Genomic DNA, 27,933 nt, shown 5'->3' with positions numbered 1-27,933 from the left:
TGCCTCCTGTACAAAAATGTGCCTTTTTATGGATGCACAAAGGGTGGAGACAGGAGATTGCTAGAGGATAGGCATACAGATATGCATCTCTGTGTAGAACATTGGAGTAGGATTTTTACCACAAGATACGACATAATGTGAAACCCTAGAAAATGTAGAATTTTCATGTTTTATAATTTTCACTGTTAGACAGGCATGTACTGGATACTGTTATATTTGAAGAAAGTGTTATAGAAAGAGACCCCTTTGCCTTTTCCCACTTAGTCAAGTAGCTGAATATGAGGTACTGAGAATGACATGTGAGTTGGCAGAGGGAAAATCGATTGATATACATTGGTCTTTAGCATTTTTTCTAGTCTAGAGGGCGATGTTGAGGTGACTAAGAAATCGTTTTATAGCAATACCAGCACATGATTAGGACACTACATAGAGGACTTTATACAGTGACACAGTTACCAACTGAAGTAGCTGCTAGTAAGGTCCACACTTACACGCACAACCATACAGGGCTGTCACACCAGGGAGAACATAGCTGTCAAATAGACAACAGGGTTTTATGTGACAGCTAACAAATCTTTGTTTTGTTTGTTTTTCGTTGTATTGTTTTAGTTTTAAAAAGGTGAACACACATGCACGCATACACATATTGGTTAATATAGGAAGATTTGTGTTACCCGAGGGATAAACTGTCTGGAAGGTGAAGAGATGTGGTGAGGAGTCTGGTGGACTCTGGAGAGATGGACAAGGTAGACCAATAGAGCCATCCCATATCCCTCCTGCTGATGGGTTTTCCTCCAGGTAAAACAAATACACGTCATCCAATTACCACCATGCAGGATCCTCAAGTATACACAGGTGTACCAATGAAATATGTCTGGGTAGAGGTGTATTGAAATGTGTCTAATGTATTACTGTATCATACTCAAAGCTTTTGTTATTCAATGTGATAGTCCTAGAGTTATAATAGATGATAGGGATATTCATGTTATTGATAATAGATGTATAATGTATGAGTAGTGGTAACAAATCACATACTTTCAGTTAGCCATAAACCAGTGTGAACATAAAGTAGTGGTACTCGGTAGAATGAATTGAATAGAATAAGAGTTGGAACTTGATTGAAGTGCCACTAGTCCTTTCCCGCTACCAAGAGATCACCCCTGGGCAGACTCCTAACCTGTCAGTTTTTGAAATGTTCTTGACCCCTCGTGAGATGAGATTGTAACTGGGAGGCTAGGTTAGACCTTGAGAGAAGGTAAATAGTGAGACAGCAACCGAGAACGTCCAAAACACTGTTTCCTGAAAGGTCACACTAACTGTCAGGATGTTGGATCAGGAGAGTAAGTTGTGGAGCGGTAATTTCTTAAGCTTAGGTTATTTGCCAGACAAGTACCAGGTGTAGGCTACCAGCCTCACGGCTTCAAGGGTAGCAGAGACACACTGGTGCCCATACCACCCACTGCAGAGCGGCCAACACTCAGAGAAGGGTCCAAGGGCACTCATGAGTTTGTACTGGAAGGCCTCGAATGCAGTTAGTAGCACCTGAGCCAAAGGCTAAGACTGTTGTCCAGCATGAAGTTGTAGTTTTTCCTGTTTTGTGTTCTCTCATTTCACTCTCTTCTCAGGACGGATAATTCTTTTGATTATTAGCAGGTGACAGAGACTGGTTCAGGTAATGATAAGGAGGTAATGGGGAGGAAGAAGTTAGTAGCATAATCAGTCCAGTCAATTACTCTATTCAATTCAGGGGTAAAGGAAAATTTGGAAAGCTTGGAGAAAGTGCGAGGGGCTATTGTCTGAGTAGCATTACGTCCGTAAGTACGGCGACCCCATGGTTAGAAAAGAGACACACCCAGCGATGCCAGTCCAGTAATATTCGGACTTGAGCAGGCATCCTTGAGAATGATTATCATTCTTGGGAGGGTAAGGTTTTAGACCAAACAAAGTACTGGGCGTGCTCACACGTGCCTCAGTGATTATATCAAGTAGGATTAGTTCTCTTTCCACTAAATATTCTTGAGGTACCTGAACTATGGGTGGGAGGTCACTAGGGGAAAAAGTAGGACACCTAGGTCCCTTAGTCTGAAGTCTCCCAATGCTTTGCAAGCCGATCACTGTTAAATCTGAGCATTGAGAGACTGGGAAGAACGAACAGACAATAGCCCGCCCACAAGGGTTGATGAAAAGAACTGGTGACATTATTAGATGTGTGTATATTAACGCAAGCTGAAGGAGATTGCATATGACATTATTGATAGACATAGGATGATGCTATTGATGAACATGAAGTGTTTAAATGTATTCTGAGCTTAAAGACATGCGTTGGACAGAAGAACCTGTTAAACTTGAAGAACTGTAGTAGAGAATTCTGTATAGCTGATACACGTTCTACTGTACCATGTACCTTTCCAAATAATGTATTAAGTGTTTTATTGCACCCTTGAAGGGCATACAAAAAGTTATCTCCAAGCTCCAGAAGTGTACGGTTTATAGTAAAAGAAGAAGTCGTTTAGAGGATTAAGACTCTCTCTTATGATAACTTGTTTAGATCTACAAACAGTGTGGACATACACCAAAGGGGATTTGTATTACATAACAATGAAACGTGGTACTGAGATCCTGCTTATAACATCTTTAAGGTGATAGTTTATTGTACTATCAAAGGGTGGACTGTTGAAGTCGTATAATTGGATGAACGAAAGTATATTGGTTTAATATTGGTTTGCCGTGCGTATTGCGAAGCGTACGCCACGTGTTACGTGACGTGGTGCATTCGCACGGTAAAATACGCACGCACACACTCGCATTACAACAGTTAGTTATTTATATCATTTCATATTGGTTCTGTTACACTGTAATTCAGGAGCAGATAGTATTCGGTTTATTATTAGTCTATATATATATATATATATATATATATAGATATATATATATATATATATATATATATAGTGATTATATGTACATTGTAGTGTTATTAAAGGTTTAGGTAATAGGAAAGGTGTCATGCCTGATATCATATTGAAGCCCTAATCATCAGCAGCTGTCCGGTGTAATCGGTGAAGAGATCGCACATTGCATACTTTAGTTATTGATATTAGAGAGTAAAACCTTTGTATGATACTGGCTATGAAAAGGAGCAGACCCCCTGGAGAGAAGACCCCCACCTTTGGATTCCTTAGATTGAATCAACCTATTACCTGTCTGGCCTGGACCCACCCAACGTCTGGACCTATAGAAACAATCTACGTCATCTCTATTGTTCACAATGAAACACTGACTGTATATATATTAGCTGCATCTCACTGGGGCTCAGTCAACTCTGACACAATATTCTATACAGAATATTGTCCATCGGGTCCCGTGGGTGCGCAAGCGAGCGCAAGCGATTGCATTGGTATGTACTTATCTTTTGGTATTGGCTGTGCTGTACTGTACTTTATCATGATATAATAATGTATTGAATTATTGACTATTTACATCTGTTAAAAATAAATCACTTTGTGCTTTGGACACACATTCAATTGATTGGGCAATGCTTATTTTAAAACGATAGAATTACTTTAATAATATATATTTAATTTTTTTGCAGCTATGTCTGGAAGTTGTTTCTGCTACATTACCTAGGTTATTCAAGTTTAAATTATGCTTCATAGCAATAGCGTTCGTAAAATAAAATGATTTTGCATATGTCTACAAGTTGGACGTAAGTGTCTGAGGGGAGTGTCTGTCTCTAAGTAAACGCATCTGCTACACATTTAGTATCGAATGGTATCTTCGACTCTATGAGGTTTGTGTCTGCTCTTTGTGACACCTTCAAGGCAAAATCCATTCATTGTAATAAGATGCAAAATGACTTCTTTTTTTTTTTTAAAACATAAAAAGCCTCATATGACATGTAAAAGAATATAATCATGTTCAAATACTTTTTACCTATATGAATATCTAATACCTATATGCTCATATTGAAAGAGACTTGCATCACTAAATTAATCTAGAACTGTGCTGCTCACTGGCACAAGAGGTTAAAAAGCCAAAACAGGCAAATAGTCTTATACATTAAGATAGGATTATACATTAATTCTGTTTCATATGTAGAAAAAACAGCTCTGTGTGTAGCACTGCCAGCTCAGATAACTAAGACAGCCAAAGATATGCTGTTTTCAAGTGTCTATAAGACTAGTCTACGGGACAGGAGCATGGCCACGCCTTCTGGGGGCGTGGCCATGCTCCTGTCCCGCTGGGGTGGACAGACATGTTGGGAGGTATGGTTTTTTTCGGATAGTGCTTATGGTATAAATGTATTGCAGAATCTGTATGTTAGTGGGTGGGGAAACTAAATGTACAATGTATTTAAGGGTAAATCAAAGATGTGCTTTGAGCTTTTTCATACTGTAACCAGTGGCGGATCCAGGGGGGGTGATCGGGGCGATCGCCCCCCCCTAGCAGACACTTGCTGCCGACGGCTGCACATTATGTGCAGGTCCGTCCAGCCGTGACAGGCAGGGACAGTGTGCTGCCCGGCTGCTCTGATTGTGTTTTAAAACACAATCAGAGCAGCCGGGCAGCACACTGTCCCTGCCTGTCACGGCTGGACGGACCTGCACATAGTATGCAGCCGTCGGCAGCCTAAGATGTTAGAAAGGGGCGGGGCCTAAATCACCCCCCCCCCCCCCCGCTTAAATCGCCCTGGGTACACCAGTTTTCTAGATCCGCCCCTGACTCTAACTGTGTAGTATTTTCACAGCGAAGATTGACAGCTGGAACCATATGTCTTATCCCAACCAAAACCACATGCACATAATTCTTTCATGCAAAAACATGCAATTAAGATCTTTGCAAATCAGCTTGTACACGAAATTGTGTGTGAATAATTACAGCAAACTGATACACTATTAAATATACCATCATGCAGTTGAAACACCAGTAATCTTGTTGATGAAGGCTGGTATTTAAATGTAGTCTAGACTATGACAGAATGGGCCAGTGAAACTACAACGGGAACCTGCAGTATGGGCCCCTCTGTCTCACTCAGTCCTAATATGCTCAGTACGCGGCTGAATTCTATAGAGAAAAAAAATGCGGCCTTTCACATGGAAGAAAACAGCCTGTGCAGAAGCACTGGGGCTTCTCTAAACATCCATGTTGGTGGAACTTGGCTAATAAAATGTAAAAAAAAAAAAAAAGTAGTGTTGGTGCACTACTCGTACCCGCGCGTTCTGGCAACATAACCATGGCTCTATGAATTTTACATTGCGTAAACAGACGTACTTTCCAGTTTTCATCAGTCCCATACTATTCAAATGTAATATTATTGTTAAAACCTAGAGATGAAGTACAATATGTCTCATATATATGTTAATGCAAATATATATACATGTGTATATACAAATCAGGGCAATCCATTGCACAATGCATTTCAGTTTTGCAGTTTAATACCTTACAGAACAAATTGGAATACATTTCCTTTTATGAGCCATGACCAAATTGGTTACATACTTTATTTCTGTTATTTCCATCCACGTGTTGTACTCCAGAAATGCATGCCCTGACTCTAGTCGTGCCATCAAGTTAATGAGGCAAAATATATGAAACATTTAACTTTGTCTAACAACCTCACATTTTGTGTACTGTAAAAAAGATTTTTATTTTAATTAAACAATATGTAGCCAGTAAACTGCCTTGACTAGATTTGGTAAGAAGCACTAAGATTTTACAGTGTAATAATGCTCAATTATACAGAATCTGATTATATAATAGAAGCCAGTACAAACAAGGATTTCAAATGCATGGTTCAAGCAGCAGGTGTGCCTAATAAATGTTCATCTAGACTTTATAGCACATAGACTCTGTCTTCACTAAAATCTATAGCTTTTTTAAAAACAACTGTAACAGAGTTTTGAGTATTACTAACCTAAGAGAAACCCATTCATGTTAAGACACATACGACAAGGTAGACAAAGATCTCTAGCAGACTAACACCTTTCATCCATCAGGTCCATTCAAACTAGAGACCCCTTTGTTGCTCTCAAGTTTAGTAAAACAATATTACATTGGGCTAGCGTCATACAAGGCACTCAAACATTGTGGGCCTGAATCATCAAGGAACATAAATGCAGATGTGTGCCGTATTTTGCGTAAACCGCATTGCATATGCCTGGAATGAGAGAGCATAAATCAGTGAACGCGGCAACGTTTAATTCAACTTCAAGTGCAAAGGACCCTTACTACAGCCTACAATTTTGGGGGCAGAACAGGGAGGGAACTGAATGTATGCATGTAGTCAATGTACAGTAAAGGCGTGACAAGCTTGAGCGCACACAGCAGCATCCTATTCAAGCTTTGGGCATCTCAGAGATACGTGATTTTCAGTCGTATCACTTGCACCAGCTACAGGTCTGGTGTAAGCGCTGATTACTCATAATGATAGCTCGGTATACCTGCTAGAACATGTGTTTGCAATCAGGAGCAACTGTAAAAATGTATTACGTACAGTAGACATACCTAACATCCTAATAAATGTATTTTATGGAGAAAAAAAATGATGAAAACTTTTTATTGTTTTGCCATTCCTGACTATATTATTGAACTGGTGACATTCATTGAATAGTTTTTTTTTACTTTCTGTGCATTCTTTTTGGAATTGATATTCCACATATCATCATCATCATCATCACCATTTATTTATATAGCGTCACTGATTCCGCAGCGCTGTACAGAGAACTCATTCACATCAGTTCCTGCCCCATTGGAGCTTACAGTCTAAATTCTCTAACATATACACAGACATACAGAGAGAGAGACTAGGGTCAATTTTAATAGCAGCCAATTAGCCTACTTGTATGGTATACAATACACATATGTATCGGACGTATCCTATAGTGTATTGTCTGTTAGAGAAGAGCGGACCTAGACCCATATTCATCAACAGATGTAACTTTACATCCACTTCTTGCTGAATAGGGATGTGTGTATCCTCAATGTATGTGTATCAATAAAAAAAAACACACATTACATTCATTTTGCGTTTCTTGATGAATCAGGCCTTTTATTTTTCCAACTGCAGAAGTAAATGACATGTTAACATTATTCACTTGTAAATTAGATCTGGAGTTATTAAACTTTTGCTGTGTCACATCTCAACTTAATAGCACAGTGTGTATGTAACAAATGTCTAATTTTATACATTTTATGAATGGGTTACGTATAGGAGAAAAAAAATTTTGGGCAAAAAATAAACTGAATATGTGGGTGCCATTGTTTTTTTCCCATGGCTATCCCATATTCTTGATTATATTCTGTACCATAAAGTTGAAAGGCATTATTTCATAATCCAAAATTCAAACCTCCCATTAAAATTGCCAGTTTATATTTCTCACACAAGTTTTTCCACATGATTTTAAATTCCCTTTAGTACAATATTTTTGCCTAATGTTACTGTAGAGAGAAAATACCAATATTCACAAGAGCAAATTATCCTGCCATTGAATTGTATTTGGATGGCAGGATAATCCTTATGATATATAATGTATTTTATACATAAGAGGGAAATAAACCCAGCAATGGACACCATTTTAAAACAAGAGATTTCATTAAAAGTTCAGTAAGAGAACTGTAATAATAGAAACAAAATGGAGTCTTTGGTGCTATTTTGCAGTTAGTGTTAGTGGTTTTCTGTGTACGTGTCAGTGAATACAAGTATATATTGACCGATAGCCAGATGACCCATAGTCTACTTTCTCTGGGATAATATGTTTATATAAATCACTTCATCACTTCATTAAGCTGGTATTTGGGGAGCACCAAGGACCTTACCAGGGAAATATCCATTACACCAACACGAGGAGTTGGACGAGTACTTATCTGCAGGACTTCATTCTCCGCCGCTTTTCCTCACAACTCTGACAAAAAGGAAGTGGCATTTCTGAACTATCTGGTGACATTTTCTTATGTCCTTTGTTTCATGAATGTTCATTTGAGTGCAGTCATATGAAGGGCTTCTGCCGTATATAGGAGACCTCTATGAACTTTGGATTATGACATTTTTATTCTTGACATTTCCTTTTGGCTTCTTTTATTTTCTTTGGAATTTGGTTTCTCTGGATCACTTCTAAAGGTTGAAACCTATTTGTACATTGTGGATTTTCTTTTCAACTATGGTGAATGGGAGATCTATTCTAAAAATCCACATAAATGTTGAGTTTCGCATGGGGCGATGAAGTGATTTATATAAATATACTACACTATTATTTCTTGTAGTTTGCTTTCCTTTTTGAGGAAATATTGGATATATGTCCTTTTTCACAAGGTGGAAGTACATGAAACTACAATAAATGGATAAATCCGGCGACGAGCTAACAATAATTAAGATGTAATGATGAGTATATATACAATTTAAAGTCTTTGAAAAAGTCTAACTCAGACGAAACGCGTCAGCCAATTCACAATACCACACACAGATCTATCCAGGAATTGTGGCCACCCACAGAACTCTTTCATCTGATTATGGTCTGTTTTTTCTGACCACACTTACTTGTGACGCATAATGTGATAGTGTTGAAGCAGAGACTGTGATATTTGAGAGAGCCTGAATTGTCTTCCAAAACCGCCAGGCAGCTGTCAGAAGCACCCGGACGGACGTGTGATACCAACTTATCATCACAGCCGTAACTATTGCTTATTAATTCTCTGCTGTTAATGTACATTTGGAGCATTTAATTTTGTATATGGATTTGTCTGTGATTCATATTTTTGCATTTAGGGGAATCTGGCTATATGCTTCATAAAACAATCTGTATCTCAATTTGACAACCATCGTTTGGAGATTGATTCAGATACATTGTGTATTGATTCTAACCCTGAATTGGAGTGGGGAGATTCGAATCCTATAATTGGACACCACTAGCTTATTCATTGTTATATTTGAACATTATTTTACTTTTTATGATTATTGGATGTTTTTTTAGAGTGAGCTTTTTAGAATGCTGCTAGAGATTAAGATCTGTTTGATACACTATAAACTTGTGCTGCTTATATCAATTGAAAATAATTCTTGCCTTCACTGTTTGAGCTCAAACATTTGTTAAATAATTAGTAATACTATTAATACTCATTATTATTTTTGTTCTTATACTATATTTATATTTAATTACAGTATTTAATATATGAACCACTCCATTATATTTATTCAGCCCTAATGACTGTATTAATATTTCATTAATGGATCTATTTACCATATATATATATATATATATATATATATATATATATTGCAACATAAAAAGATAAAAAATATGGCGCTCGTAGCAAATCACCAATAGTCCAGAACAAAGTCTAAAATCTGCTCAGAATACACTTCCCATGTGCAGGTGGCTGCCAATCCTCCTAATACCAAGCGGTGTAGCATGGAAATAGCCTGTAAAAAAAAATGGAGGAGGAGGCGCACAATAGTGTAGTATATTGGTATAGAAATGGGATCACACAGAAATCCCCAATAGGACCAAGAACACCAGTGAAGAAGAAACCAGAGACCAAATAAATAGTACAACACCCTATTACAATGATAAGGGTGTAAGCGTACCAGATGTAATTATTACAGCTTATACCAAATGACTGGACTTGCAAAACAGTGACTGGACTTGCAAAACTTCCAAGTGGTATCTAAAAACACCCAGGGCACACTGATACAGATGTATGCGTACCAGAAATCAGAACTTTTCAGCTTGTCTCTGCAAATGTCCCACAGCCGATCAAAGACAGGTCATATGACTGGATGCACTGTCTCTGGTTTCTTCTTCACTGGTGTTCTTGGTCCTATTGGGGATTTCTGTGTGATCCCATTTCTATACCAATATACTACACTATTGTGCGCCTCCTCCTCCATCTTTTTTTACATATATATATATATATATATACACACACACACTGTTTATTTTTATTTTTTTGGTCAGCATTGTATATTCTTTCAGAAAGAACAAGAAACACAACATTTGATGGACATTTTGGTAAAAATAATCAAGTTTTTTGATTGTACACATTTTGGATCATTGTTTATTGAAATTATCTATGTTATGACATCATATCTGTAAGTTAGAAATAATTGTTGCAGTATCATGGGATATGTGGAATGTATGAATGTACATTGTGTGAGGATTAGTGCCAATTGTTTGTGTTTTTAATTCATATCAATCACTAATTTATATCATTGTAAGTTAATTCATATCAATCAATACCAGAGACATAAAATTGTCTTTGGGCTTTGGTGAAACCCCAAAAACACAAAAATGGGCTACAGACCATAGAGGGGCCCGGTAGACCTCTAAAACCTTTTCATATACTTTCTCTGGGGTGTTGGCCAGTGCTACTATGCTTGTAATAGTTAAGGTACTGAAATGTATTAACTAATCAATGGATTAACACAATTATGATTATAACCTTATATGTAAATTGTGCCTTGGAAGCATTTTTCACAGAGCTATAAGACCTATTGTAACTGCGTCAGAAGTTGGCCTCACCTCTGGACGGACTGTAGCCGTGTCAAAGGACCTGTTTGTTCTGACTGAAACCTTGTTCCTAGCCCTTGCCAAAGGGAAAGGGGTCCATGAAATAGCCTCAATGCTAATCTACACTAATCCATTACTACAGCTAAGTATAGTGATTATTATTTTGTTAACGCTGCTTATAGTAGAATTATCTTTATAAAAGTGGTTGTAAGGCAATACTTTTATATTTACACCTCCGACCACTAGAGGTCTCTGCATTCGTAAACTTGCCCCTTATCCAAAATGGCCAGAATGGCATCAATGAGAAACCATCTTGGATCCTGTTTCCTGTTTGGGCCTATAATAGGCACTTTCTGGATCAGACATGTGCTTGAGTATTCTGCCTGCTCAGCTCCTCTCACTTGCTGCACTTCCTTGCATTCTTGACTACCCTCTTGTGTACTGACCTGGAAAACGTCTGACTACCCTCTTGTGTACCGACCCGGCAAACTTTTGACTACTCGCTGGATATCTACTCGGCTATTGTGCTTCAGATAATACCACCAGTATCATTACAGATGTTTTTGTTACTCTCTCATATTGAAGTTAATTTTAGATAGAAACTGTGTGTGACTTTCATTAACCGTTTATACTCTGAACCTGGTTTCACCAGGAACAAAATCAGATACCAGAGGCTATTTCTAGTGGTCTAAAAGGGTCCTGATGGATCATCAGAAGTACAGTCAAGTCCATAAATATTGGGACATTGACACAATTCTCATATTTTGGGCTCTATACACCACCACAATGGATTTTAAATGAAACAAACAAGATGTGCTTTAACTGCAGACTTTCAGCTTTAATTTGAGGGTATTTACATCCAAATCAGGTGACAGCTCTTTGGATCTCATATTGAGAGTCGACAGCAACATATTCCAAATGCAAATGTCACAGCTAGAATCAACTCCAGACCTTTTACCTGCTTAATTGATGATGAAATAACGAGGGAATAGCCAACACATGTCCATGAAATAGCTTTTGAGTCGATTGTCCCATTACTTTTGGTCCCTTAAAGTGGGAGGCACATATAGAAACCATTGTAATTCCTACACTGTTCACCTGATTTGGATGTAAATACCCTCAAATTAAAGCTGAAAGTCTGCAGTTAAATCACATCTTGTTTGTTTCATTTCAAATCCATTGTGGTGGTGTATAGAGCCCAAAATATGAGAATTGTGTCGATGTCCCAATATTTATGGACTTGACTGTAGATACAATATAGGAACAAATGATATTTCTTCAATCTTGGAATCACTTTAAGAGCAACACCTAAGTTCAAAACCTGATTTGATTAGAAGCTCTTCATTAAAAAAAAACAACTCAGTTACACCATTTAGTTGACTGAGTAATTCCTCATAGTATTGATTCAACATGAAAATATTATTTACTTTCATCATCATCATATTTTTTTTATTTATATAGCACCACTAATTCTGCAGCACTGTACGGAGAATATTTGTCACTCACATCAGTCCCTGCCCCATTGGAGCTTACAGTGTAAACTCCCTAACAAACACAGACAGACAGAAGCACAGACTAGGACCCTTTGTCTGATTTATGTATTTTCAAATCTGTACAATTTGTAAGCTATATCAAAGCACTATTTATATAGTAATTGAGTGCCTTGCTTTAAAGTAGTTTTATTACTTTGCCACTTAAGAGTGATTATACCCTAAAGATGCTGCATGCAACACTTTCTGTGCTGAAACACAAGGGAGGAGTGGTTTGCCATCACTTCAACCTTTTGCTACAGCAGTGATAGAGCTCTTAAGTCCTCTGTGCTTTTTGCCATGGAAAAACACTGTATGCAAGTGCTTTTTTTTTAGAAACTTATACTTATCCCCGTTACAATACTTTGCATTAGAGATGTGTGCTGCCCACCCGTGTTCTGGTTTTGGATATGGTTTTGGTTCACAAACCTCTTCGTGTTTTGGTTTTGCTAGTGGTTTTGCCCTAAAATCCTGAAGGGTTTGGTTTTGGATCTGGATTTAAATAAAAATGGTGAAAAATAGGTAACATTTTATGATTTTGAGCTGTTTTTGTTCCTATATTACTATTTTTAGCATTAACATTAATGTACAGTCATTTACATTAATGTACAGTAATTTACAGTCTATTTTCTAATGATCTCTTCACTACTGTCCAAATTTTTTACCAATTTTGGCCAAAGTCTGCAGTGAGCTGACTGGCTAAAATTAGTGACAGAATAGCAGCAAAAATACATGGCGGTTTAATAATTTCTTATTTCTTATTTTATATTTGTTTTGGGGGGGTTGTGCTCCTCAGAGTCAAATAAAATAACACCCTGCTGCTCACACTCAAGCACAACACCTTGTGTTCTGTCCACTTAATAAAGATGTGACTGACTACACCTGACAAAATTTGCTTTGAGTAGAAAAGCGAAAACACTTTAGATATTAGAAGAAAGAAATCTATTGCTTTTGGGGGATTCCTGCTACACAGCTGCTCAAACTCAAACCCAATACCCTATTTTTTACCCGCTTCATAAAGAGGTCACCAAAGCTGACCCTCACAAGATTGCTTCTTTCACTAGAAAAACTTTGGATTTTAATTGTTTTTTTGTGGTGTGCTGCTCAGTCATACCGCAACAGGAACCTGTTTTTCTCCACTAAATAGAATTCGAAAAAAATACTAGTTCAGAATGATGTCCCACTAAATAGAAACACTAATTTAGAATGATGTCTGTTCTGTCACATTGTACATTTTAAAGGAAATAAATAGTAGGTGACCTAGTGACCCAGATAAAGGTAGTCCACTATTGGACCTACCTGGGGAGCAGATGACCCACTTCCTGCCAGCCCAGTCTACCCCTGCTGCAGACTTTAGCCAAAATTGTTGACAATTGGGACATTTGTGAAGGGATCATTATAAATAGACTGGAAAGAATGTTAGTGCTATAAATAGTAATCTAGGAGCAAAAACAGCTCAAAATTACATTATTTACATATTATTCACAATTTTCAATTTAATCCAGATCCAAAACCAAAAGCTTTCAGATTTTTTGGCCAAAACCTACCACAAAACCAAAACATAAACATGTTTTAGGACCAGAACCACATTCAAAACCAAAACACGGGGGTCAACGCACATCTCTAATACATACTTGCCAACTCTCCCGGAAAGTCCAGGAGACTCCCGAAATTCGGGTCAGTCTCCCGGGCTCCCGGGGGAGATGGCATTTCTCCCGCATCCCGGATTTCACAGAGAATCGCTTAACGCGATTCTCTGTGAATCACGCCATTTTGGAGGGCGGGAGGGGGCGTAACGAGGCCAATCGCGTCATTTTGGCCCCACCCCCCGCGACGCAAATTACAGCTTCGCGGGGGGCGGGGCCAAAATGACGTGATTGGCCTCGTCCCGCCACCACCCGCCCTCCAGTCACGCCCCCTCTCCCGGAAACTCGGGAGTTGGCAACTATGCTCTAATATTTATACAAATGCATAAAAAATAAGACAGTATGATAACAGACAAAAGTACAGGAAGATAGTATAGAATTGAAGAAATTGACACATCACATCAGTAAATGAGACTTTATTAAGAAAATAAATTTCCACATGTGTTAACAATTCATGTTGTATACACTTACAGGAACACATAGATGACATATAGAGTATGTAATAAAGGTTAATTATTGATTCATTATAAAAGGTAACTATTTCCTTGTGCTTCATATTTAGACAACACAGCATGTGGGAGGCGTAAGAGATAACATCATAAATTTAAGTATACACATCCACAAAGGCATTGCTGCTGGAGGAACTATCGGCAGAATTGTCAGACAGATGGTCGTGAGCACAGCAGAATTGGCCTCGTTCCATCATTTATAGTGATTTTTAGTCCGTTCATGAAATTGAATCAAACAATACGAGGTGCTTTTGTACGCTAAAACATGATTGTGAGAGCGTACACACATTAATGCGATGTCGGACCTAACAGTCGTTTATTGTGTGACTGGCGCAATAATTAGGTGAAATATCTGTAGTATGTGCCCAGCTTCACACTTTGACTACCATGGGCAAGACAACAAGACTCATTCATAAGCCTTTCAGCGATAATGTTTGATCATGAGGGAATATATAATGGTTAAATATGTAAACGAGATGAGATAGCAAACAGAGTTTGTGCTGTAAAGTGCTCCGGGTTATATTGTTTTGTAAAGGGTTTTATATGGTAGACAGAGAGCAATAACGGACTCTAGAATAGCACCCTATAACATTTGTCACCCAAACAGAAACATGAACTCTATAATAGTATAATAGTAGTAAATGCTAAAGTTACATTTTCCTATATGTACTCAATATAATAATGTAATAAACTGCCATATACACAAGATAGAATAGTGTTTTGACTGTTATTGATAAATGTGAAAGTTGCATTTTCTATATCAAATGTAATTAAATACAAATACCCCCACATCTGTTCTTTACCACTTGTTTTCAGCACTAGGTCAAATGGATATGACAAATAAGTAACGTGAACAGACAGCAGCAACTTGATATAGCCACACTATCAATGAATTGTGTAGCATCAGCCAGAGATGTCAATAGACAACCAGCCAACCAGAAGCAGCTAGATAATGTCGCAGATGGTCATCATCGCATATTTTTACACCACTGTCACCCCCACAAGAGATACGCTTTCCAAGAGGCAGTTTTAAATGCATGCACACTAAAGATATGCTTATCTTTTTGGTGATAAATGACGTACACTCAATTCTTTTGAGGCTCAATGAGCAGCCGAATAATATATTTTACCTATCTGAAATCTCAGTTAAAATTGACACAAAGCAAAATGAATGCTTGTGTGTGTGCGTGTGTATATCTGTCCATTCGCTTACATTATTTTTTTCGACTATCAGAATTAAAATGCATTTCATAGGCTTAAGATTCATAAAATGAATGCCTGTCTATATGGATACTTAGGACTAGATTTACTAAGCTGCGGGTTTGAAAAAGTGGGGATGTTGCCTATAGCAACCAATCAGATTCTAGCTGTCATTTTGTAGAAGGTACTAAATAAATGAAAGCTAGAATCTAGAAGCTAGAAGCTAGAATAGGCAACATCCCCACTTTTTCAAACCTGCAGCTTAGTAAATCTAGCCCTTAGTGTTACCTGAGGCTTCTAATACACTTTATCGGCTACTTATTTGAAAACAGACCTTATCCATATCTAGACTTCCTACTTTGGCAGGATTGTAAAAACATACTTGTCTTACAATTTCTTTCTATACTGAATACTTCAAATTACTGTCATAGTGTTTTGTTTTGACAAAGGAGAAAACAATATTTTTTTTATATAGTGCTAATTATATTAGAAAAGCTGTACAAAGAGAATAATAAGTGAATATTGACATCGGGCCCTGCTCAATGGCGCTTACAATCCAAATTCCCTACCATAGACACACACTAGAGTCCATTTTTGTCAATTAACCTACCAGTGGGTTTTGGACTGTGGGAGGAAACCAGGGGACTCCAAGAAAACACATGTAAATAGTGGGAGAACATGCATACAGATAGGGCCCTGGTCAGAATTCAACACATGACTCTAGCACCTATTATTATGATTTCAGTATGCTTTCCTTTTACAGGGATTTTATAACAGGTAATTGTGTGTAGTGTCTTTAAGTACATCCAGTACATTTTTTTGACCTTCCACATTATTTTAAAGCAAGGTAGGAAACAATTTTGTAGATCAATTACATATCATGGTTGATACTTAATCACATGTGAAGTGAGGGGAATACTTTAGAACAGAGCAAAGGTCAAAAACGTAAGGGGAAAGTCACAAAGCAATTATCAATTTACAATTTATTGTGTGAAACTATTTATTCCTGCATGGCTGCATGTAAATTGTTAACACACTGTGGGCTTTATGAAAACAAAAAAACACATCTGCACATTAAACTAAAATGGTAAATTGAGGAGAAAAAAACAACATCGTCATTTGAGCAAATTATGTTTTCATATTGGCACTTTGCCTTCACATATATGATTGTGATCCTCCGGACTGTTAGAGTTTCTAACATTTCTACAATTTCTTTGTTTACACACATGTCATATAAATAACTAAGCTACATCTGTAATATGTGTACTAATAAACACGATTGGAAACTAAAGCACAGTTATCCACACAAGATGTGTAGAGTGGTAAACATTTCTAAAAATTATTTCATGCAAAGCTTTTGAAATCACACTGACTTCAAACAAAATGGCCTGAAACTTGCACCATCTCTAGGCGACATGATGCCGTAGTGGTTAGCATTGCTGCCTCTCATTGCTTGGGCCATGAGTTCAATTATGGTCCTCTACACAGAAAATTATTGTTTATATTACAAAGGCTGAAGAATATCACAAAAACAAGTTATGGTACAAAATTAATGAGAAAAGATGTAGTACAGTGCATAGATACAGTATATTTACAAATACTGATTATATTCAGAAATATTCAAAACTGCATACAAGGTGATACATAGTTAAATCTTTGTTCATAATTTTAAAATTAAATTTACTCTTTCTTTTTTTTCTTATTTTCTGAATTTCTTCACAAAATAACTAGTGTCAGAATTAAAGTTTGTGAAGTAAGTATAAGGATTCTAGTGTCCATAATACAATGCAAAGAGCATCCAAGTGATAGCCATATCTTACACATTCACATTCGTAGCCTTTGCTCTACAGCTTATGCACAGGTTTGCTCTATACTGTCCACCATGGGAGAGACACACAGAATATACCTCAGAGTAGTTTACATATTCAAGCAACTACTCACCTGCCCAAGGTACCTGAATTCAGCTGCCTTTTCTCTCTGCTTCAACCACATGTGATCGCCTCCCGCTTCTCAGCACTACAATGGATCTGTCCTTAAGCCTCACCATCCATGCCATGAAAGGTGCTCACTAAGGCCCAGTTACACTCCTACTCTTTTATAGAAGAAGCTTATTGTTTAACCTATTTAATTACAAACATAATCATAAACATTGACTTGTTTAACTAAGAATGTATTTGTTCATCCTACTCCATTGCTAAATATCCATTTGTTCCAAAATCCCCAGGGCATGGGGCAGGATGATGCTCCCCTCTGATTGCACTGCACCGTGACTCCTGCTAGAAAAGCACTGTGGTCCCTGTTCTTCCTAATACAACATCCATTCCATACTCACTGGTAACCTCACAGTCCCCAAACTCCTTCATACCTCTACAGAGATAGAGTGTGTTTGATGGCTCTCTGCAGGGTGTATTCTAAAATAATTGTACGCATCCAAATCAGAAGAAAAAACTGCTCTTAGCTAGTTAGATGTGAAATTAACTTTCAAATACAATGCAGCACCAGTTAAACATTTCCATTGCTCATTAATTGAACCTCAAGGAGCCTGTGTCTGGAGTAGTCAGCCATCTGCTGCTAACAGAAAAACAAAGAATCCTACATAGTCTGTAGTAGGTATTTGATAATATAAAACACAGAATTGGAGCACACCAATGGACCCTGTGAATGCTTCATGAGACTTAATGCAGGGATAAACACAGAGGGGAGTTTTCACGCCATCCTGTCACAGTGGGTATGCTCACCATGCCAGGGGGGTGACTTCCATTTTGGCCAGTGATAGGCACTTCTCTAACCCCGTTCCATCCAATTCAAATACACAGCAATGCAACTATCAGTTATGTGAACAGTTCCCTCTTCACGAACAGAGCCATGTGAAGCAGGACAAACTCCCAAGTGTCCTTGCAGTCACAAAGTCCTGACTGAGTTGGACAGATACCCAATATTAGGACTGCCCCACCAGAATCAGGACAGATGGTAGACTCTCTTACTCTCTCCTACCTGATCTTGCAGCTTTCACTTCCTGTTGCTGCTTGTGTCTTCTGCTCAGTTGATACTAGTCTGTATCCTTGAATATTGGGTTTGGAAAAAAAATTCATACATGAAATACGAAAATTCTAACAATGAATGAGAGTGAACCCTCTAGGCCACCGCTAATGAGTGGCACAGAGACGATGGTAGAAGAGAATGAAAGGATCTATAGATCTGCGGTTGCATACAGTACACAGAAACACAAATACCAGCGCTGGTAACTGGTACACACACCACCCACAGACGATCCGTGAGGTAAAATATAACAATTTATTAATAAAAGCAAATCAATGCATGAGAATCACTGGCCAGTGTGAAAAAATAAATGTATAAAAATGTGAACTGCAGTATATGGGTGGCAAATACAATCTGGAAAACTCCAATACATATAAGGCAACAAATAAACAATGTATAATATATAATGAATATGCCACAAATCATAGAAAAATTCTATGTGACTGATGCGCTCTCAAATGGATCCAATTAACTCAGGATTCAGAATGAATGATATAACGGTGTAGCCACACCTAATATAACAAATCATTATTTCTTCGATTGTATTGAAAAACGCCACTCCAACTTGGTAAAATAAATGTTCCTCAAAAACCGGTATAAGAATCAAAAATTACCCTCAATCCACGGCTGAACTCCACTCAAGAATGTCTATCCCACACACCGCATTCGGCGATTGTGTAATACAGACCTGGTTCTAAGAATCAGCCCCATAGGCGGTCTGAAGGTACGTTGGATACTGGTTAATCAGTGAGGTCCAATATGTCCAACACTGAATGCGATCCGTAACTCCGGAGGGAGATGTGCTGCTAATACTTTTCTCTCAAAGCCGTAACACAGCTGGGGAATGCGCCTGTGAACTGGAACAAACGGCTGAAGTAATCTTAATACCCGGTAATAGGTCTTGAGTATAGAAATAAACTGCAGTGTACTCCCACTCGATGGGGTGTCAGATGGCACAGTGAGATCTCCTAAATTGACGCGTTTCTTCACCTGTAGGTGATTTCATCAGAGGTAACACTACACAGGCCTGTGGAGATTAATTTTGGGCCCCGATACAGCAATTGCTTGGGGCCCCCTACATAGTTGCCTTTGATATACATTAATGTGTTTCTGTAGTGCATGGTCGCACCACTAAAGGAGTTGTAGCCATATAGTTGTGTGAGTGGATACATATTTTTGGCCTCTCTAGTGCATGAGAAGCATTAGGCCACTCCCTGCAACAAAAAACCTGCATTGCCACATGAACCATTGTGAGGAGCATGCAGCGCCCGCTCACCAGAGTGTGACATACCTTCCTAGCAGTCAGGATAAAAGTTTACACCTTTTTTTCTCATGCTTGCTAAATTACTTTGAAGATGCATTGAACTTTTTTCTCAAGTTTCTTATATTCAAATAAAAAAATTCTAAATGTGTTTGCCAGTTGCAGATAAAAATAACATATTCCATGTGGGTATATTTTAATTTACACACCATTTTAAATATTTCAGTATGTGGCACTGAAACTATTTTTACCTAAGAATGATTCATCTCATGCACACTGCTGTAAAGGCAATCACTTCTTGTTTCTCTATTTTTTTAACAATAGTACTGTAACATTTTAAAATAAAATAAACCAAATAAATTAAACCAATAATTCTACTGCATTGCTATGACAGGCAGCTCACTAGTTTGGATTGGCTCCACGGGTGACAATGGTTGGAACACAGAAGGGTGGAGGAGACCGTCAGATATATTCCCTGACTTCTTGCAAGATGTTTACATCATTGCATGAGCTCCGCACTGGAAGGATTCGACAACAGCAATAACCTGAATGGACAGCACACACCAACATCAACCCCTACCTACCCACCCCATTGTGTTGCATGTGACAATAAAACCAAGGTTCACAGAGAAATAAAGACCACTAGGAAGGGGGCAGCCACCAGGAAGTGTCATTGTGACTGATCTATTAGTGGCCTGCGCCGATATGGCCTTGGGCCTATCTGCGATCGGGGACCTAAGGCAGCAACCCCATCTGGCCCACTGTTATTCTGTTTGACCTTTTCAGATCTCAAGCATTGACTGCAAGGAGCATAGCAGGTAGACACAGTCAGTGCAGGCTGCCGCATACTGGATCTCTGAGGTTTCTAACCCTCCCTCCACTATCACCCAGAGCCCTTCCACCATCACTTCACCTCATTATGCTGGCATCTGGCTTCCTTGGAGCTGCACCACATGGAGTCACTGGATGACAGGTAAATGTGTGGCAGAGGGGTGGGTGGTATGTGGTGGTGACTGCAGGGGAAGGTGGTGTCAGAAGTCAATAAGCAGGGTGCAGGTTACAAAGAAAAGAGAGTAAATGGAGTGGGAAGTCTGAGGTGGGGCGCAAGGTGGATAGATGGGTGACAGTGGCAGACGACCTGCAACAGCTGTCACCTGAGGCAGCGGATATGGTGCCAGCAGCTCCATGTACTTTATGAATCCACAACCAAACTGTTCTTCATTTCTGCTAGAGTAAGGAAAGTAAGGCAAAAAAATAAGTAAGATTTCTCCTGGACAAAACCATGTTACAATGCAAGGGTTGCAAATTAGTTTATTATTTTACAAATAAGTAATATACTGTCTGTTTTTTCATATAGCACACACAGGGCCGGTGCTAGGGTCCATGGCGCCCTAGGCACTTTGTCAAAATCGGCGCCCCCCTCCCCCCGCAAAAATCTGCGCCCCCCCCCGGAAAAATCGGCGCCCCTCATCCCTCCTCCCCCCTCCCCCCTCCCCACGTCTTTCCTTACTTTGCCTCAACACCGCCGCCTCTCTGCTCCATCTGCTCCCCTCCACTCACTGACACTGTCGGGCCGTGATGATGATGTCACGGCCCGACAGTCAGTGAGTGGAGGGGAGGAGATAGAGCAGAGAGGCGGTGGTGGTGAGCAATAGCCTCTTCCCCCCTCTCCGTGGATGTATCTGAATGCTGTGCGGCGGCTGTGGAAGGTCAGCGGTCGCCGCAAAGTAATTTTCATTCTGTGGCGCCCTCCAGAGCCCGGCGCCCTAGGCAAGTGCCTAATGGGAGCGCCGGGCCTGAGCACACAAATACTAGAGAACTTATTTGTACACTGAAATTTAAATTGACTAGGATATGCCCTACCTCAAATATAAATCTGTCCTCACAGTTTAATCCCTCCCCCTCAGTGCAGCATGATTTTGTCAAGGTTCAAAGTTACTCAATTTATTTGCTTTACAATCCTTAATGAATCAGGCCCAATATGTGTACATCTTTACTATGTACTGAAAAGTTGAACAAGCACTATTTTTTTTGCTTTGTAAATGTACCAAAAGCATGATCTACTCTTCACTGCATATTGCAGAATTATTCATATCATGTTGTGGAAGAGAGCAGATTCAATTAGCCCAGAGATTCCATAGTAACCTTGTTACTATGTTTCTGTGAACAAATAGCACAGTTACAGTAATAAGGATATTGGTCATTTTTGCTCACACAAGTGGGACGATATATGGTGGTATGCCATGCAGCCACTTGTCTTACAGCTTTTATTGTAAAACTATCAAATTGCATTCATTTACATTTTCCATTCCATTACCTAGAACATCGTGTGGAAAGCTGCAAAGTTACCACAGAAGTCGCACATAATCAGCCTCTTAGTATGTTGCATAGTTCAGTGTCTACAAGACAGATATTATATGAATTTGGTGTGATTATAAATAAATGCTCTATTATAAAAATTTTGCTGATTTCTTATTGTTCTGCTTTATTATTATAAAAGTCTGCTTCTTTTATTATATACATTCATAGAGCATAATGTATGGCCATTTGGCTGTCAGATGACTACAAGTGAAATGAGCTTCAGCTGATTGTAGACATTTATCTGACAACAAAATGGCTATTATTTAAAATGTAGGTTTAATTAAGATATAATGTACAACTGCAGCTAGCAACTCACAGGTTTCCCTGTTTATGGTTTTATAATACATTGGGGCACATTTATCAAGACTCGCAAAATATGAAAAACAAGTTAACCCGTGCATGATACTCATGCATTCTAGTCAAATCAAGCTACTTAAGGTGTTAAAAAGGTTCTTGTCATGCATTTGGGGCTAGGCCAGGCCTCTTCAGGGGAAGAGCATTACTTCCCGACGTAAGCGACCTTTTTTAACGTGGTTTTGTCCACATGTCACCACCTCATCATTCTTCTCCATCACCTCATCCTTCATCTTCATCGCCACATCCTTAATCTCCATCGTCTTACTGTTCTAAAACCTCTCGATACACAACGTTTCTGCTAAACACCTTATCGCTTTGCTCAATCAGTCTTCCTTGAAGGTCAGTATTCATAACCTGCACTTTCACATCACTGCTTCTTCGTACTCGTGAAAATGCGACATACAATTGTCCATGATCAAACACAGGCTCTGGTAAATAAATACCCACACGGTCAAGAGTTTGAGCCCTCAAATGGTAAATTTAGCCTTTACTACCCCTCCCACGAGGGGAAGGGGGGATGATGGAAGTTAACTGACTTCACTATTATAATTTTTTTGTCAAATAATGTCAGTATACCAAATTTCAGGTACATTGGATGAGCCCTTTCTGAGAAAATAGTTTTTTCCACACACACACACTAACACCCGCCACTAGGCTTATATATCTTAGATAGTTTTCAATCCTTATCGCATTGATAAGGATTGAACTATTTCTCATACTTATTGAAAGAGCAACAAAAGAACAGCAGTTCCGAAAAACTGCTGTTCCTGTGAAGTGGAAAGCATACTTACCACTGCCTCTTTGTTCCCGAAGCAGCATGCGATGAACTGGGCTCCTCTTCTGACTCCAGAGTGCATGCACCAAGTGAAACCCTCGGGCATGCGCACAGACATCTCCGCTCTGTCTCTGCAACTATAGATGCAGAGAGCGGTGTTTGACAGGGAGGGATCATGTGATCCCTCCACACATGCGCTGTCCAGCTCTGCTCTTCGGAGCAGAGCTGACAGCACTGAAATCTTATAATTATGATAATGTACGCCAGCTTCAGCTGTACACGTTACCGTAAAAAACTTTTTGCGTAACTTGTTAGTTTGCGGTTGGGAGCAGTCACCATACTGTAGAATGGTGACTGCTCCCAAAAACGAAAAGAAATGCAAAGCAGCAGATATGATGCGATGCACCCTTCTTAAATATGCGGGACACACAGAGGGCCATGGATTTTACGGTTAGTGCACCATCACTGTTTGTTAAATATGCCCCACTATGTTAGATTACTGTGAGCCTTGACATACTGAGGACACTACCAGGAAGTAGTTATCAAAACATTCCAGTACGTTCATGCCACTCAGGGTAGTTGAATCCTAGTCACTATGGTGACTAGTAAAATGCAGCCTGGCAACCTAAACAGGTGACATCTTGACAAATAGAGATTTTATAATGCAAACAGCACAGATATGGTGCAAACATGGACCGTGTTCTAGGATGACCTGAGGTGTAAACTGCATACAAACACCACTTACACTGTAATCCTAGCAAAAGCATAGTTGGTATTTATACAGCCCATGCTTTCCAATAGAATTATTCTTAACAAGCCACTAGCCACAACAGGTTCACTGTGGTTTTTGTTTTAAATAAAACAATAAATCTACAATTTTTAGAGACTCTTGCTGCAAATTTATCACAAGCAATGGCCCAAGCAAATTTATCACAAGCAAATTACTAGCTTTTCAAACATAATTTTTAAAAAGTTATTTTACATCTTACATATTAATTTGGCCTTATTTGCAGGTATACTTTTTCTTTATATACTAGACTATGGCATAAGCTATGTTCTCCATCGGCTGATCACCCTCACTCTAGGACCTGTCATTTTCCTCTATGTCCACACCCTAATCTATTGATTAGTCACACACAGCTAGTGATGCGCCAACATGAAGTGCACACTATTTTGCAGAGCAATACCATTGCATTTCCCTGGTGGTTCCTTCATGTCCCCGTCTGACACAAGTCAGTAATGAAAAACGGACATTTCCAGAAGCAAAATCTTCCCATGAACAATCATTAAAACTTGTGTTTGTGCTTGAAAATTAGGGACATTTGGCAACTATCTCTTGATCAGTATTAAATATCTGTAACCCAGGTCTCTTACTTTGGGAAGACATAGATTTGCAGGGCAATGGCCTGCTGTTGAGTTGGATGCACTTACATCCAAAATGCCCTACAGAAAATTGTAATTGAAGATGCGACAAAATCGATGCATGCGCATATAATTTTAGAGGCCATGTGTAGTACGAAAATGCATGGATTAAATTAAACAAACATATGTACAGCTCTGCAAGAGCCCCTAAGATTGAGTGTCTGGATGGGGGTGCAAAATGTTGCATATTCTGATTGAATTAGCTAAAAAGATCAGAGATTTGTGCAAACATGGGATTATATTTTGTGGAATGAGATTATTTAAAAGACTTTCAAGGGGTAGAGAAAGCTCATTTAGGAATATTTTCTTATTAACATGGCTTGCAAAGTAGTTTTCAAACCCAGAAAAAAATCATGCAAAATAGTTTTACAGAGAAAGCTAAAAAAAAACTGCACATGTGGATGTGATCTTTGTTATGCACAAGAAGACAATTGAGCATATTTTCTCAAAAAAATGCTTTATTTTGTGGTGCATAAATTTACCTTTACTGTCCTTTCAGGCCAAGAGGAATACTTGAAATTGTGGTCTTTCCCAATTCTGTTCTAATACAAATAATAAACCTAGAATGTGCTTATTATCCAATCTCCATTTGTTCACTAATTCCAATATAAACACGTTCTGCCAACTAGGAGCTGCCATTAGTACAATGGTCTAGCAGTTATTACCACTATTGCTAGCCATTAGCAATCGAGTTCAGAAGCTACTGTCCACCATTTCTACCATTTGGAAACCATAAGACAAGATAATATGTTACCTGCCAGTGCTGAGTGTATCATCCATGATGGACTGCACTGACTCTCATACATACTTGAGAGTGGGGTTTGTTGCAACACATACTTGGTGTAAGGTCTTATAATAGTTTCAATCCCTTCTGCAATGTGACATATTGTAAAAAGTCAATATCCTCCAGGTTGCTTCAATCACCAGCCACTTATTGCAGGAGTGAGAATGGCGACTGACAAAGCAGAGAAGTTGGGGTTAAGAAAAAAATAACAGTTCTCCTGTCCCTGCTTTTCTCATGCTGTCAGTTCCCATGTTACAATGACTGGAGCAAGAAGAACAACAAAGTTGTGCCCCTGTGCTCTTTCTGCAATATCTTACTGCAGAGCGCTGAATGCTGTGAAGTGGGAAGAGGCATTTTTGGGTTCAGGAGGTGAAATGAGTAACGCAATGTTGGCTAAATTTTGAGCAAATGGAATTTCTCAGTAGAACACAGAACACTTACTACAAAATTCCACCAGAGAAAGTATTTAAATTGTCGATCATCCCTAGTTGCACTTCTTTTAATTACAGTCATGGCCAAAAGTTTTAACAATGACATAAGTATTGGCATTCACATAGTTTGCTGCTTCTGTGCTTTTAGCCTTTTTTTGTCAGCTGTTGCTATGGTATACTTAAGTAAAATTACAAGTATTTCATAAGTGTCAAAGGCTTTTATTGACAATTACATTAAGTTTATGCAAAGACTCAATATTTGCAGTGTTGGCCCTTCTTTTTGAAGACCTCTGAAGTTCGCCTTGTCATGCTGTCAATCAACTTATGGGCCACATGCTGACTGATGGCCACCCATTCTTACCTAATCAATGCTTGGAGCTTGCCAGAATTTGTGGGTTTTTGTTTGTCCACCCGCCTCTTGGGGATTGACCACAAGTTCTCAATGGGATTTAGGTTTGGGGAGTTTCTTGGCCTAGGACAAAAAATGTCGATGTTTTGATCCCTGAGCCACTTAGTTATTACTTTTACCTAATGGCAAGGTGCTCCATCACGCTGGAAGAGGCATTGTTCATCACCAAACTGTTCTTGGATGGTTGGGAGAAGATGCTCTTGGAGAATGTTTTGGTACCATTCTTTATTCATGGCTGTTTTCTTAGGCAAAATTGTGAATAAGTCCAGTCCCTTGACTGAGAAACAAGCCCACACATGAATGGTCTCAGGGTGCTTTACTATTGGCATGACATAGGACTGATGGTAATGCTTACCATTCCTTCTCCAGACAAGCTTTTTTCTAGATACCCCAAATAAACTGAAAGAGATTCATCAGAGAAAATTACTTTACCCCAGTCCTCAACAGTCCAAACCCTTTAACTTTTGTAGATTATCAGTCTGTACCTGATGTTTTTCCTGGAGAGAAGTGGCTTCATGCTGGCCTTCTTGACCCCAGTCCATCCTCCTAAAATTGTGCATGCAAATCCACTCACACCTGCCTACTGCTATTTCTGTGCAAGGTCACTTGTCATGACCCGATCCCGCAGCTGAATCAACTTTAGGAGATGGTCTTGGCGTTTGTTGGACGTTCTTGGGCACCCTGAAGCCTTCTTCACAACTATTGAACCTCTCTCCTTGAAGTTCTTGATGATCCGATAAATGGCTGATTTAGGTGCAATCTTACTAGCAGCAATGTCCTTGCCCGTGAAGCCCTTTTTGTGCAGAGCAATGATGACTGCACGTGTGTCCTTGCAGATAACCATGGTTAACAGAGGAAGAACAATGATTTTAAGCACCACCATCCTTTTACAGCTTCCAGTCTGTTATTCTAACTCAATCAGCATGACAGAGTGATCTCCAGCCTTATCCTCGTCAACACTCTCACCTGTGTTAACGAGAGAATCACTGACCTGATGTCAGCTGGTCCTTTGTGACAGGGCTGAAATGCAGTGGAAATGTTTTTGCGATAAAGTTCATTGTCATGGCAAAGAGGGACTTTGAAATTAATTGCAATTCATCTGATCACACTTCATGACATTCTGGAATATATGCAAATTGCCATCATAAAAACTGAGGGAACAGACTTTGTGAAAAATAATAATTGTGTCATTCTCAAAACTTTTGGTCATGACTGTAGACTTACACCACATTTACACACATATTTTTCAATATTTATTTTAAACCGTTACATTATAACAAATAGTTGAATATGGATAAAGAAAACTGGTGAATTATCCTAATTTGTTAGTGTTCTAATCCTTTTTTATCATTCTGCATACTTTCAAATATTGTGATTCACAGTTATATTCAAGGCTTCTACTTCAAACAACAGTGATTCAATTATCACTGGCATGTTCTTTTTCTTTTTCATACGACGATTTCTTGCAGCAATTCTGTTACACTTCATAAACTGCATACTGTTGATGCCTCTCGTCATGGCACAAAGTATTCTACCTAATTACTCACTCTATCAATAAAAATAATGACACGGGCACAATGCTTTGGCATAGAAGGTCACAGTTTATTGATCTTATATTCTTATGGTGGTGATGAAAGCCTTTGCAGGTCAGCTACCAACTAATACCCAAACCAAAATCAGTGTATGGTCGTATGGCACAAAACTGTAA

At 38.9% G+C, this 27,933-nt stretch overlaps 1 long non-coding RNA gene across 1 annotated transcript in view; it reads right to left on the bottom strand.

Annotated features, from left to right (window-relative positions):
* Nucleotides 1–8,659: 8,659 nt before the first annotated feature.
* The window catches only part of LOC142108289 (uncharacterized), a 100,101-nt gene continuing 80,827 nt past the window's right edge, over nt 8,660–27,933 (bottom strand). The window contains exon 3 of the long non-coding RNA XR_012680138.1: nt 8,660–8,670. This is a non-coding gene — a long non-coding RNA (uncharacterized LOC142108289). The remainder of the gene's footprint in view (nt 8,671–27,933) is intronic.

Source organism: Mixophyes fleayi, chromosome 1 (assembly GCF_038048845.1).
Source record: "Mixophyes fleayi isolate aMixFle1 chromosome 1, aMixFle1.hap1, whole genome shotgun sequence".
NCBI lineage: Eukaryota > Metazoa > Chordata > Amphibia > Anura > Limnodynastidae > Mixophyes > Mixophyes fleayi.
This window is presented reverse-complemented; position numbering and strand designations above follow the sequence as displayed.